The sequence below is a fragment of the Lipotes vexillifer genome, unplaced genomic scaffold (assembly GCF_000442215.2).
Source record: "Lipotes vexillifer unplaced genomic scaffold, Lipotes_vexillifer_v1.1 scaffold496, whole genome shotgun sequence".
Lineage (NCBI taxonomy): Eukaryota > Metazoa > Chordata > Mammalia > Artiodactyla > Lipotidae > Lipotes > Lipotes vexillifer.
Window position 1 is genome coordinate 2,676,049 of NW_006786690.1, and position 15,895 is coordinate 2,691,943.

At 43.6% G+C, this 15,895-nt stretch overlaps 1 pseudogene; it reads left to right on the forward strand.

Moving 5' to 3' along the window:
* Positions 1–14,156: 14,156 nt before the first annotated feature.
* Positions 14,157–14,801, forward strand: LOC103069195 (60S ribosomal protein L10 pseudogene; annotated as a pseudogene).
* The last annotated feature ends 1,094 nt before the right edge of the window (positions 14,802–15,895 follow it).

Below are 15,895 nucleotides of genomic sequence, written 5' to 3' on the forward strand. Positions count from 1 at the left end.
CGCTGCAGGAAGAGACAGTTTTTCCCCACGTGGGGTTGGATGAGGGCCCGATGAGGCTTGGAAGAACTTAGCACAGGGCTACGTACAGTCTTGGTAAATGGGAGGTACTATTTTTCATGTCATGTTATTATCATTAGCAGGGACCTTGGGAGAGCCTGTGTCGGGGGTCGGGAGTAAGGGAGAGAGAAGCAGAGGACCAAGGAAGCTGGAGCAGGCGTGGTCGGGAGGGACTGCCGAGCAGTGTCCCACCAGAGAACAGGCCTGTCCCGAGGGCCCGAGCTAGGGTCTGCAGTAGGGTTAGGGAGCTGGTGTGAGGCCAGAGTCACCGAAGGTCACCCAGATTGGCAGTCAGAAAGGAAAACTGGATGTGGATGAGAGCAGGGACAAACCGGGTGCCCTGAGGATGGGGTCTGAGCATCTACCACTGAGCGTGGGCGGGGGGAGGGGGGAATATGGGCTCTGTCACCAGGAGGAGGGACAGGGGGTGGCCTGGAAAGATGCCTGGTGTCCACTCAGTTGTACATAGAAGCTTTGCCTCAAACTGTGTGACCCTGGGCTCACCCCTGACCATTCCGAGCCTCAGTTTCCTCTCTGGGAATCTCAGGATCCCGCCTCCCCACAGATTTATGGCTCAGTCTGACGCGGCCCACTGGCCCCACCAAGAGTGTTCCCTGCACCCCCCGCCTCACCCTGAGCCTCCATAGCTCAGGCAACAGCCAGGAAATTCTACTAACTGCCTCTCCCTCCAAAACAAACCAGAAGGAGTCACGATCCAAGCGTACTTTTGGTCTGCTGCTGGTCTTCTTGAAGCCCTGCCTGATTTCTTTGAGGCCCAGTTATACAAAATGCTACTTTATCTGACAATTGAGAAAGAGAACTGGGTTCTGATGTTTGTTCTGGACAGCAGGTAATCTGGCAAGTCGTAGACTCGTGAGTGCAGAATTGAAATTATTCAAGGCCGCACCCCAGCCCTCCTAAGCACATACCCAAACTGTGGAGGGCCCGTAGTGAATTCGTCAAAGTTAACAACGGACTCTGCCAGGAGGGAGTGCCTCTCAGAACCCAAAGCCCCGGGAGCCAGCTTCTGGGCAGGTGGGCGGTAAATTGTCCATTGTCTGAAGGATGGACTTGGGGGTGGCACCAGGGCCGGAGACCTCAGCACCGGAAACCTCAGCACCGGCCCCGCCTCCATGCTCTCCTGCTCCTTTAAGAGATGTGAGCTGGAGGCTTCAGGAAGCCCTCTCATCGGCCCCCACAGCTCCACCAGGGCTCCCCAGGCCCCAGCTGTGGTCATGGCCAGGGTTAGGGAAGCCAGAAACATCGCCCCCGTTTCTGGGGGAGCCCAGGGCAAGTCATGTTCCCTAGTCCATTGTTATCGACCAGGGTTCTTGGCCTCCTTAATCAATAGAAATTGATCAGAGGCCAGACAAGAAATTCCAGCAAGGCTTTACTGGGGCCTCTGCTGCAGCAGTGGGGAGAGAGAACAAACAACAGTTTCCCTTGGTTGCTGGCTCCCCGAGGTGGGGGGGGGGGGCAAGCTTGTTCCTTATATGGGGTGAGGGTAGGGGTGTGTCCAGGGGTCTGGCCAGAGGGGTGGCTTAGGGGGTTTGCCCACCCGTTTAGTGGTGGTGTGTGCAGGGGGCACGAGTAGTACCCTGCTTTTGCTCCAGGCTCTTCAAAAGTTGCAGTTGGGTTTTTTGGTCTCTTTGTATGTTTTGTCCAGAATTTGCCCCAACTGCGCATGCACACAGTTATTTTTAGTCCCATGCAGTTTCTTTGTATTTTGTTGCTGGAGGAGAGGGTGCGTTCCGGTGCAAGCACTGAAGCAAAGGGTTCCAGGTTCCAGCTTGTCTCACCATCAGGGGCTGCTCAGCTGGCAGGGTCGCCAGGACAGCTGCGTACCTTTGTGGGTCACACCCAACCTTGCCTCCTTCCTGCCCATCCTGCCCCATGTCTGATGCCCCAGGGAGGGGGAGTGACAAGACTGGGGCCCTTGGTGGCTGCAGTCACAGAATTCCCAATGCCTCCTGATGCTCTTTGCACCTCCAGGTGACGGGACTTCTGCCTTGGGGACCTACAGGTCAGCAAACAGCCATCAACAGTGGCCAAGAGAGGGCTGGGGCCCTGGATTTCCGGATGCTCTGGCTACCCAGTGGTTACTAACGGGTGTGGGGTGAGTGACACATCAGGAACCAGGATCCCGCAGGGTTGCTGGGGGGACTCATTTGAAACCTGACTGCTCAGACCCCATTGCAGATCTACTAAATGAAACCCCTGGTGCCCTGGCCCTGAATGGCCATGTGGGGCACAGTTCTTAAGGTACAGTCCCAAGAACCAAAAGACTCAGGGCAGAGCCCTGATTCAGCCCCTTACGAGCAGTGCAGCCTTGAGCAGCTAACTGAACCTCTCTGAGCCTGTGTTCTCATCCCTAAAGTGAGGATGCTACTGGCACCAATCTCACCTGGTCGTGAATAAAACACAAGAGAATTCAAGACAGCACTCAGTGCAGGACTCAGCACAGAGTGATGCTCACTAAACGCCACTGTTGTTATTGCTATTGCTGGGTGACAGGAAGCCCACTGTTAACCACTACCTTGCTCGCTTTCAGGCTGGAATCTCTCTCTGCCCTGCCTTGCTGACCAAACTGCCCCTCCCAGTCAGGGCTGCCACATGTGGTTGCCTAGTCTGTGCACTGCACAAAGTGCTGTCATTGGCATTGGGGCTGAAATCCAACCTGACTCCACTAAGCCAGGTGCACTGGCATGTGAGCTGTGCCCACAAGGGGCACGTTTTCTAATCTGCCCAGGAGTACCACACAGGCAGTGAGGAGTTTTACAGAGCCCTGGCCACTGCCCGTCAACGGACCAGGATCAACGTTTGTCAAGGACTGTCATCCAGCCCCAGCTCACTGGAGCCTGGTTTGTAAAACTATATATATATATATATATATATATATATATATATATATATATATTATGATATTCAGGTTAATTTCCTGTTCTCTCTAATTTATTATCAGATGATATTAGGAAATGCGTGTTAATTTTCTTAGGTGTTGGGCCTAAGAAATTATTGAATTATTTATGAGGGATATGTCATGAAGTTTACAACTTACTTTGAAATGTTCTAGCCAAAATATAGGGCTAGAGATAGAGAGATAGAGATATCACATAAATGGGTAAAACACACGTGGCCAAGTGTCAACAGCCATTACATCTAATGGTAGGTAAATACCTATATGTTGGACTAGTCTTGCATCTTTTCATTGAAATTTTTTATAATAAAAATATTTAATAACAATAATTTTTAAAAAGGCAATGGTGAGAAAGGGGCTTCAGGGTCATCTGAGTCCCTATTGTCCTGTCTCCAAGGTGCACTGCTATCTTCACCTCCAGGAGGGACCCTCCTGGGCAGACCCCTACCTCCTTCGGGGCTATCTAGGGGGTCCTCCCAGGGTGACACGGTAGAGCCACTCAGAACCCTCACCATCTCTGACTCTACCCTCCCAGGGTAGCGCCAATACTCCTTGCTGTATTTGCATAATCAAAAAAAAAATGGAAATAGCCTAACTGTCCCTCACAGGGAGTTGGAGGTACACATTTAACAGTCATATATCTGCACCTTGTGACATGAAAGTATGTCCATGATATTCTGAGTGAAAAAGCAAGTTGCAGAGCAATATGCATGGTATCATGCTTTTAAGAGAAAACACTCCCTATATATGCTCATCATGTATTTCTAGAGAAAGATCTGGAAGGCGGCCCACTGAACTATTCTCAGTGGTTACTTCTGGAGTGTGAGAATAGGTGACAGAGGAGAAACTCACTTTTCATGTCAATCACATTTGCATTTTTGGAAACTGCTTACAATTCTACGTAGCACACATCTCAGAGCACTTACTACCTTCTGGACAGTGTAATAATACCACTACTCACATAGCACTTACCGTGTGCCAAGGACATCATGCAGCTTAACTCATTTAATCCACATACAATTTAATCCACACATTATCATCTTCATCTTTCCCAGTTTAGAGATGAGTGAGGCACAGAGCTTTAAGGAAGTTGCCCAAGGTCACACAGCCAGTTAGTGGCAGAGTTGGGATTTGAACCTGTGCAGTCCCTTTTCACCGGTGGTGCCGTAACAACTCTATTATAGCCGCACAGAGGCCTGTACATGTGTTGTTTCATTTCCTCCTCATGAAGCTCTCAGAGGGGCTCCTTGCCCGACTCGAGACTCCTAAGGAGCCTGATCCGAGATGGCCCGGGTACTACCACAATCTGAAGCTGTGGGAGGCTCATCCCCTCCTAAGAAGGAGAAGGTGAGGGCACCAGAGAAATAAAGAAGACGTGGGTGTGTACAGGCTACACAGACATCTCTGGGGCTGCACAGTGTTAATCCTGCAAATCGAAGCCCAGATGCTCATTTGACAGATGAGGAAACTGAGGTCCAGAGACAGGAAGTGCCCAAGCCTGGATGAGTTTGGTCAGGGCCTTGCAGGGGAAAGGGGAAGAACGAAGACAGTCCTTCCCGCTGCAGGGTTCCTGGTCTTGCTCTCCGTAGTCAGTGAGGACAAGTCTTGAAATTCTATCTGCTTCCCACGTGCAGCAAAAGATGCGGCCGCCTGGGGACCCCATCACAGCTGGGACCCGATGGCTCCAGCACGCACCCCATCCAAGACATCACCGGGGCCTGGACAGAGGTGTCCACTGGCCTGGAGCCACACCTTAGAATTCTGAAAATAAAAAGTGGCCCAGATATAGCCTCATCCACCAGAAGGCAGACAGCAGAAGCAGGAATAACTACAATCCTGCAGTCTGTGGAACAAAAACCACATTCACAGAAAGATAGACAACATGAAAAGGCAGAGCTCTACGTACCAGATGAAGGAACAAGATAAAACCCCAGAAAAACAACTAAATGAAGTGGAGATAGGCAACCTTCCAGAAAAAGAATTCAGAAGAATGATAGTGAAGATGATCCAGGACCTTGGAAAAAGAATGGAGGCAAAGATCAAGAAGATGCAAGAAATGTTTACCAAAGACCGAGAAGAATTAAAGAACAAACAAACAGAGATGAACAATACAATAACTGAAATGAAAAACACACTAGAAGGAATCAATACCAGAATAACTGAGGCAGAAGAACGGATAAGTGACCTGGAAGACAGAATGGTGGAATTCACTGCTATGGAACAGAATAAAGAAAAAAGAATGAAGACAGCCTAAGAGACCTCTGGGACGACATTAAACGCAACAACATTCGCATTATACGGGTCCCAGAAGGAGAAGAAAAAGAGAAAGGACCCGAGAAAATGTTTGAAGAGATTATAGTCGAAAACTTCCCTAACATGGGAAAGGAAATAGCCACCCAAGTCCAGGAAGTGCAAGGAGTCCCATACAGGATAAACCCAAGGAGAAACACACAGAGACACATAGTAATCAAATTGGCAAAAATTAAAGACAAAGAGAAATTATTGAAAGCAGCAAGGGAAAAATGACAAGTAACATACAAAGGAACTCCCATAAGGTTAACAGCTGCTTTCTCAGCAGAAACTCTACAAGCCAGAAGGGAGTGACATGACATATTTAAAGTGATGAAAGGGAAGAACCTACAACCGAGATTACTCTACCCGGCAAGGATCTCATTCAGATTCAATGGAGAAATCAAAAGCTTTACAGACAAGCAAAAGCTAAGAGAACTCAGCACCACCAAACCAGCTCTACAACAAATGCTAAAGGAATTTCTCTAAGTGGGAAACATGAGAGAAGAAAAGGATCTACAAAAACAAAGCCATAACAATTAAGAAAATGGTCATAGGAACATACATATCAATAGTTACCTTAAACGTGAATGGATTAAATGCTCCAACCAAAAGACACAGGCTTGCTGAATGGATACAAAAACAAGACCCATATATATGCTGTCTACCAGAGACCCATTTCAGACCTAGGGACACATACAGACTGAAAGTGAGGGGATGGAAAAAGATATTCCATGCAAATGGAAATCAAAAAAAAGCTGGGGTAGCAATACTCATATCAGATAAAATAGACTTTAAAATAAAGAATGTTACAAGAGACAAGGAAGGGCACTACATAATGAATAAAGGATCAATCCAAGAAGAAGATATAACAATTATAAATATATATGCACCCAACATAGGAGCACCTCAATACATAAGGCAACTGCTAACAGCTATAAAAGAGGAAATTGACAGTAACATCATAATAGTGGGGGACTTTAACACCTCACTTACACCAATGGACAGATCATCCAAACAGAAAATTAATAAGGAAACACAAGCTTTAAATGATACAATAGACCAGATAGATTTAATTGATATTATAGGACATTCCATCCAAAAACAGCAGATTACACTTTCTTCTCAAGTGCTCACGGAACATTCTCCAGGATAGATCACATCTTGGGTCACAATTCAAGCCTCAGTAAATTTAAGAAAACTGAAATCATATCAAGCATCCTTTCTGACCACAATGGTATGAGATTAGAAATCAATTACAGGGGAAAAAACCGTAAAAAACACAAACACATGGAGGATAAACAATACGTTACTAAATAACCAAGAGATCACTGAAGAAATCAAAGAGGAAATCAAAAAATACCTAGAGACAAATGACAGTGAAACCATGACGATCCAAAACCTATGGGATGCAGCAAAAGCAGTTCCAAGAGGGAAGTTCATAGCAATACAAGCCTACCTCAAGAAACAAGAAAAATCTCAAATAAACGATCTAACCTTACACCTAGAGGAAGTAGAGAAAGAAGAATAAACAAAACCCAAAGTTAGTAGAAGGAAAGAAATCATAAAGATCAGAGCAGAAATAAAGGAACTAGAAACAAAGAAAACAATAGCAAAGATCAATAAAACTAAAAGCTGGTTCTTTGAGAAGATAAACAAAAATGATAAACCATTAGCCAGACTCATCAAGAAGAAGAGGGAGAGGACTCAAATAAATAAAATTAGAAATGAAAGAGGAGAATTTACAACAGACACCGCAGAAATACAAAGCATCCTAAGAGACTACTACAAGCAACTCTATGCCAATGAAATGGACAACCTGGAAAAAACTGACAAATTCTTAGAAAGATATAACCTTCCAAGACTGAACCAGGAAGAAATAGAAAATATGAACAGACCAATCACAAGTAATGATATTGAAACTGTGATTAAAAATCTTCCAACAGACAAAAGCCCAGGACAGATGGCTCCAGAGGTGAATTCTATCAAACATTTAGAGAAGAGCTAACACCCATCCTTCCCAAACTCTTCAAAAAATTGCAGAGGAAGGAGCACTCCCAAACTCATTCTATGAGGCCACCATCACCCTGATACCAAAACCAGACAAAGATACTACAAAACAAAGAGAATTACAGACCAATATCACTGATGAACATAGGTGCAAAAATCCTCAACAAAATACTAGCAAACAGAATCCAACAACACATTAAAAAGATCATACACCATGATCAAGTGGGATTTATCCCAAGGATGCAAGCATTCTTCAATATATGCAAATCAATCAATGTGATGCACCATATTAACAAACTGAAGAATAAAAACCATATGATCATCTCAAGAGATGCAGAAAAAGCTTTTGACAAAATTCAACACCGATTTATGATAAAAACTCTCCAGAAAGTGGGCATAGAGGGAACCTAACTCAATATAATAAAGGTCATATACGACCAACCCACAGCAAACATCATTCTCAATGGTGAAAAACTGAAAGCATTTCCTCTAAGATCAGGAACAAGAAAAGGATGTCCACTCTCACCACTGTTATTTAACATAGTTTTGGAAGTCCTAGCCACAGCAATCAGAGAAGAAAAAGAAATAAAAGGAATACAAAATTAGAAAAGAAGAAGTAAAAGTGTCACTGTTTGCAGATGACATGATACTATACCTAGTGAATCCTAAAGATGCCACCAGAAAACTACTAGAGCTAATCAATTTATTTGGTAAAGTTGCAGGATACAAAATTAATACACAGAAATCTCTCGCATTCCTATACACTACTGATGAAAAATCTGAAAGAAAAGGGAACACTCACATTTACCATTACAACAAAAAGAATAAAATACCTAGGGATAAATCTACCTAGGGAGACAAAAGACCTGTATGCAGAAAACTATAAGACACTGATGAAAGAAATTAAAGATGATACAAACAGATGGAGAGATAGACCATGTTCTTGGATTGGAAGAATGAACATTGTGAAAATAACTCTACTACCCAAAGCAATCTACGTATTCAATGCAATCCCTATCAAATTACCAATGGCATTTTTCACAGAACAAGAACAAAAACTCTTAAAATTTGTATGGAGACACAAAAGACCCCGAATAGCCAAAGCAGTCTTGAGGGAAAAAAAACAGAGCTGGAGGAATCAGACTCCCTGACTTCAGACTATACTACAAAGCTACAGTAATCAAGACAATATGGTACTGGCACAAAAACAGAAGTATAGATCAGTTGAACAGGATAAAAAGCCCAGAGATAAACCCACGCACCTATGGTCAACTAATCTATGACAAAGGAGGCAAGGATATACAATGGAGAAAAGACAGTCTCTTCAATAAGTGGCGCTGGGAAAACTGGACAGCTACATGTAAAAGAATGAAATTAGAACACTCCCTAACACCATACACAAAAATAAACTCAAAATGGATTAGAGACCTAAATGTAAAACCAGACACCATAAAACTCTTAGAGGAAAACATAGGAAGAACACTCCTTGACATAAATCACAGCAAGATCTTTTTTGATCCACCTCCTAGAGTAATGGAAATAAAACCAAAAATAAACAAATTGGACCTAATGAAACTTAAAAGCTTTTGCAAAGCAAAGGAAACTACAAACAAGACGAAAAGACAACCCTCAGAATGGGAGAAAATATTTGCAAACAAATTAACGGACAAAGGATTAATCTCCAAAATATATAAACAGCTCATGCAACTCAATATTAAAGACACAAGCAACCCAATCAAAAAGTGGGCAGAAGACCTAAAGAGACATTTCTCCAGAGAAGACATACAGATGGCCAAGAAGCACATGAAAACCTGCTAAACATCACTAATCATTAGAGAAATGCAGATCAAAACTACAATGAGGTATCACCTCACACCAGTTAGAATGGGCATCATCAGAAATCTATAAACAACAAATGCTGGAGAGGGTGTGGAGAAAAGGGAACCCTCTTGCACTGTTGGTGGGAATGTAAATTGATACAGCCACTATGGAGAACAGTATGGAGATTCCTTAAAAAACTAAAAATAGGATTACCATATGACCCAGCAATCCCACTACTGGGCATATACCCAGAGAAAACCATAATTCAAAAAGACACATGCACCCCATTGTTCATTGCAGCACTATTTACAATAGCCAGGTCATGGAAGCAACCTAAATGCCCATCAACAGACGAATGGATACAGAAGATGTGGTACATATATACAATGGAACATTACTCAGCCATAAAAAGGAACAAAATTGGCTCATTCGTAGAGACGTGGATGAATCTAGAGACTGTCGTACAGAGTGAAGTAAGTCAGAAAGAGAAAAACAAATATCGTATATTAACACATATATGTGGAACCTAGAAAAATGGTACAGATGAACTGGTTTGCAGGGCAGAAATTGAGACAAAGATGTAGAGAACGAACTTATGGACACCAAGGGGGGAAAGCGGTGGGGTGGTGGTGGTGGTGGTGTGATGAATTGGGAGATTGGGATTGACATATATACATGAATATGTATAAAATGGATAACTAATAAGAACCTGCTGTATAAAAAAAATAAATTAAATAATTGGCATTGGAAAAAAATGTTATAATAAAAATGCATAATAAATTAATACCAAAATTAACTTACTCCACCTGTAATACAGGCTAATTTAGTACTATGTATTTCCATGTTGGCACTTTTATCTTTATATATTAATTTCAAAAAGTGGCTTTATATACTTGAAATAGTCACTTTCTAGTATTATTACTATTATTTAGACAAGAATGAAGATTCTTGCCTTCCTAAAATAAGGCCGGTAGAAAAGATTTTGTGAAAATAAATAAATAAAATTAAATAAAAAAAAAAAAGTGACCCAACACCCCTGAGGACACACCCAGACGTTAGCAGTGGCAGATCTGGGGCGTGAAATTGCAGGTAATTTTTATTTCCTTCTTTGTACTTTCCCACAGTTTCCAAATTTTTATTCGATGAACACACATCACTGTTATAATCAGAAAAGAATTACTATGTTTCTTTTTTTCCCTCCAGGAGAAACCAAAGACATATCACATGAATTATTTCAGCCAGTGAGGGTAAAACATGTGATCCTTGTTAAACCAAGAAGAGGAAATAGGAGCAGGAGAGAGGGGGCGACCAATATCTGTTGGGTGCCTAGCATGTTGCAAGCATGGTGCTAGGAACATCTCCTCCAGTATCTCTTCAATGCTCACACCGACCCTGGGAGTTTGGTGCCATGATCCCCATTTTACAGATGGGGACGCTGAGAGTGAAAGCAACTGCTCTTTCCACTCACCATGCTGCCTCTCCACGAGGTGGCAGAAAATGCAATTTCAAAACCAGTTTGATTTACAGACATTCAGAGTCCCTATCATCTGGGCTTCTTAGAAAAGAGTCACCACTTCTTTACGATACAGCGGCCCCTCCAGGCATCACAGTATTGTATCCCAGAACAGTGACTGGTGTCTATTGTTTGCCATTTTCTTGATGACAGAGTGTCTTATTATGTTCCATGTACAATGTTTTGTCTGGTGGTGTTAATGCCTAATGTAGATAAAGCTGCAGTGGACTCCGTCTACCATTTGGTTGCCGGTAGCACTGAAAATCGGTACAATCCTTTTGGAAGCTATAAGTGACAATAGAGCAAGAGTCATAAACAGGTTGAGACCTTTTGACTCAGGAATTCCATTCCCAGGGATGTATTTCTAGGAACTACTTTGGCAGAAACAATAGAAAGCAAGTGACATGCATAAATATGTTTGTGTCGATATTAACTACAACAGCAAATAACTTATAATACAACAATGTGATGGGAGATGCTGTAAAAAGTGACCTTTTACAAGGGATAGTTTATCCGTGTGTAGTAGCCAGCTTCCAAGGAGCCCTTCATGATCCTCACTTCCTGGTAGTCATGCCTTGGTGAAGCTCCCCTCTCAATACTAAATAGAGCTGACTTGGTAACCTGTAGGGTCGGGTGGAAGTGATCACGTATGACTTCCAAGGAGACGTCCTAGAAGATGTTGCAGCTTCTGCCTTGGTCTCTTGATCATTCACTCTGGGGAAAGGCAGCCACCACGTCATAAAGAAACCCAAGCCCCAGAGAGGCACTGAGGCCTCTAACAGCCATGCAAGTGCACCATCTTGGGAACGGACGTCCAGCCCTGGTCAAGGGTTCAGATGACTGCAGCCCTACCCAGTGTCTCAAGGGCAACCCCATGCAAGTGCACCATCTTGGGAACGGATGTCCAGCCCTGGTCAAGGGTTCAGATGACTGCAGCCCTACCCAGTGTCTCAAGGGCAACCGCATGCAAGTGCACCATCTTGGGAACGGATGTCCAGCCCTGGTCAAGGGTTCAGATGACTGCAGCCCTACCCAATGTCTCAAGGGCAACCTCGTGACAGATCCTGAGCCAGTACTGCCCACAGCTAAGCTGCTCCTGATATTCTTAACCCATAGAAACTATGAGAGGTAATAAATGTCATTGTTTTAAGTCACTAGGTTTTGGAGTAGTTTGTTCCAAAGCAATAGACAAGCAACGCCGCCCACGATGGAGTACCGTGCAGCAGTGGAAGTGAAAAGTGAATGACCTACTGCTACACTCACAATATGGGGGAATTTCACAAACATGATGTTAAGCGAAAGAAGCCAGATACCAAAGAGGATATTCTCTGTGATTTCATTGGCACAGAGATCCAAAACACTCAAGGTTAATCTATGCTATCCGAATAGAGTTCTCTTTGGGAGGCGGTTGGTGATGGTGACCAGTCAGGAGGGGGCCACCAGGGGCTGATAACGTTCTACTCTTCGATCTGGGAGCTTTAGAGTTCAGATCATGGGTGTGTTTTGTTTGCAAAACTTCATCAAGCTATACATTTATGATTTGTGCTCTAGTCTGTATGCACACTATATTTCAATACGAAATGTCTTAAATGATCATTTTATGGGCACTGTTTGAAATCTAGACACCTATGATCAGGCTCTGGCCCACAAAAAGGGCAGAACCTCAGGAGAGCCTGTACAATGATTTGCAGCCCTGTAAAATGCACACACGCGGAAGACAGGATGGGAAAAAACCCGAAATGTTTGTGTTGGGAGGCAGGGATTCTGGGTAACTTAAACGTCTTCTAAGTATTTCACTTAGGAATGGGTTATACTGTCTTGTTGAAGAGAATGAATAAAGGGCCGAGAGGTATAATACATTTTCACAGGGTGTCTAACCAGAAACTAAAACATGGTCTTCTAAGGAGTAAGCTTTTTATTCACCAAAAATTTGGCCACCCAGAATAACTCCTTCCCAGAAATTTTACAAATTGTTCAAGTGCGGTTTCTCTAGCAGAATCGGGTTATTGAAACTGCCGTTTTCATTAAGCAGAAGAGTGGAGGCCTGCTCTCAAGGTTCGTGGTCCAGCCGGGCTGGGAGGGAAGCCACTCCAAGCAGAGAGGGCATGTCAGCGACGTGGTGGGCAAACAGAGCAGTAAGTATTAACTTGCTGGGAAGTAAGGAAATTTGCGGGCCTGGAGGAGCCCTCTCAATGCTGATAGTAACAGTATCAGAGCAGAAACATCACCCTCAAATCCCCAAACAGCTGCAGATTCAGAAGACAGTGGAGAAAATTATCAAGTTTCACTGAGCTATAAACTTTGGATTTCCCATAACAGCTTTCCAGAATAGGTTCCACATTGTTCTCGGTAGAAATCACACATTCCAATATTCAGGTAGCATCTTGAAGACACAGACTCTGTTTGGCAAACTACTCCCATATGCCATCTCCCAGCTCAAAAATGGTCAGTGGATCCCCCACCTGTAACCACAAGCCCAGCCTTAAAAGGTGTCCCTGATCTGGCCTCAAGTGACAAAGACAACCCATGCACCCCAGACTATGTCACCTCTTGCCACCTGGCCAAGGGCCCACTGTATCCATCACCTGGGAACTCCCTTCACCAACTGATCTTTACATGGAGAAGGGCTTTCTAAGCTTCAAAGCTGTGGAAGAAACCACAAAGGAAATGCTTGACAGTCCCGCACTACATTAAAACAAAAAATTCTGGTGTGATTAAAAATTTCAAGCAAAATTAAAAGACAAACAACTGGGGGAAAATGTTTGCAGCAAATACCACAGACAGATGGTTAGAACCCTTACTTTATAAAGAACCAATATAAATCAATATAAAAAAAAACATACAAAGATGCTCACAGATAAAAGGGCAAAGGATGTAATAAAAAGCAAATATAAGTGGCCAATAAACATTTGGGGGGAAAAAAGAATGCTCAATCTCTCTAAAGGTCAAAGAAATGAAAATAGAAATAAGATAGATTAAGTTATCAAAGACACTGCTCCCTGCTAGCTGAAGCGCAGAGGGATAGCTTTCGTGCACAGGCGCTGGGGGCGTCTAAATTCATGAGATATTTCTGGCAAGCTACTTGGTGATTATCAAAAGCCTGGAAAAGGTTCCTACTTTTGGTTCACATTTTTTTTTACCATTTCTTTAGAAACTTTCCAGCAAATAATTTGGTGATTATTTATCAATCTTCTTAAGATGTTTGTACTTTTGACTCACATTTCTGATTATTTTCTCCAAAACCTAAAAGTTGAAATTCGGCCGAAGATGTATGTACGTAGAGATGTTTTCTGCAATGCGAACGTGTAATAATGAAAAGCTGGAAAGAACCTAAATGCCCTACAGTCCAGGAGCTGTTGAGTCAATTACCGTGTGTCCATATGACTGAAAGCATTGGATAAAGAGCCATGTAATAGTCAAGGGTTCCAGGTGATGTGGGGAAATGCTTATGATGTAATCGGTTTGCAATGGGAAGCAAGCTCTAAACTTCCCAAAGAAAAAATTTTAGCTCTTTCCCTTAGGCGCGCCACTGAAGATCTTGGTGTCACCATGGGCCGCCGCCCCGCCCGCTGTTACCGGTATTGTAAGAACAAGCCATACCCAAAGTCTCACTTCTGCCAAGGTGTCCCTGATGCTAAGATCCGCATCTTTGACCTGGGGCGGAAGAAGGCAAAAGTGGATGAGTTCCCACTCTGTGGCCACATGGTGTCGGATGAATATGAGCAGCTCTCCTCTGAAGCCCTGGAGGCTGCCCGTATTTGTGCCAACAAGTACATGGTGAAAAGCTGCGGCAAAGATGGTTTTCACATCCGAGTGCGGCTCCACCCCTTCCACGTCATCTGCATCAACAAGATGTTGTCCTGTGCTGGAGCTGATAGGCTCCAGACAGGTATGCTTTGTGCCTTTGGAAAGCCCCAGGGCACAGTGGCCAGGGTCCACATTGGCCAGGTCATAATGTCCATCCGCACCAAGCTGCAGAACAAGGAGCATGTGATTGAGGCCCTCCGCAGGGCCAAGTTCAAGTTCCCTGGCCGCCAGAAGATCCACATCTCCAAGAAGTGGGGATTTACTAAGTTTAATGCAGATGAGTTTGAAAACACGGTGGCAGAAAAGTGGCTCATTCCAGATGGCTGTGGGGTCAAGCACATCCCTAATCGTGGCCCCCTGGACAAATGGCGGGCCCTGCACTTGTGAGAGCCTTGGCACTGCCCCCTCCCTACATATGCCCACCAATAAACTCTACTTTCTTTAAAAAAAAAAAAAATTTTGGCCAATAGACTGGAAAACACGCCGCCTCTGGGTGGTGAATTTGGGGGAAATTTGTGTATGTGCTTCTTTACCCTTTTCTGTACTTTCCAAAATTTCTACAATGTGCAGAATTACTTTGATAATCACTTAAGCAGTTAAAAACCTGTAAAAAAAGTTATTCTTGATACACTCTCGATTGTCCTAGTGAAAAGCAATTGTTCCCTTTATGAATCGGCACGAGGTAGGCTCAATAAAGTGAATGAATGAATAGTGCTTTTAAGTCTCTTGTGAATTGTTTCCCACCTTCTGCTTTTATTGCCTGGTTATTTGTGTTTATGTCTTTCTCACTTGTGATCCTGGAAGTTCCCAGAAGGCAGAAATCACGTGTCTCCATTCATTCACATCCAGCCAGTGCCTTGCATCCAGGAGGAACTCAAAGTGTTATTTTTTAATGGATGGAGCATCTCATAAGTTAAGTGTGTTTTAACATGAGACAAAGATTCTGGATGCCAAGGACTATGTTAAACCCATGTCTTATGAAGTAAGGGGACTCCCTGAAAGCCATGGACAAGGGAATCAAGAAGGGGTTCTAGTGGCAACTCTGCCCCTACCTGGTAGCCATCATGTGTTTATGCCAAATCCGCTGTCTAGTCCTGAGAGCACTGTCCTAGGAGTCCCCATGCCGCAATTAACTACCTATGGGGTCCTGGGCAAGTCACTCATCCTTAGTTCATTCAGTGATGAACCAAAGGTGCTGGAGTATTTCTAGCACTGCTGTCACTATGATTTCTAAAAAGCATCTGATAATGAAAGTTGGTTTGGAATAGCAAAGGTGAAAGGTATCTTTAGAACGTGGCAGAATTCGTCTTAAAAAGAAACCAATAACCCTCTATTGATAATCAAGTCAATAATGTGCACCCATGAGCTGGGCTCCACTTCATTTACATTTTGTCTTTATCTTCGATTTTTAAAATAATTAAATTAGGAAACCTTAAGGTTCTGGTAAGGTCCATGGGATTCCTGGAGCATCTGTAGAGATG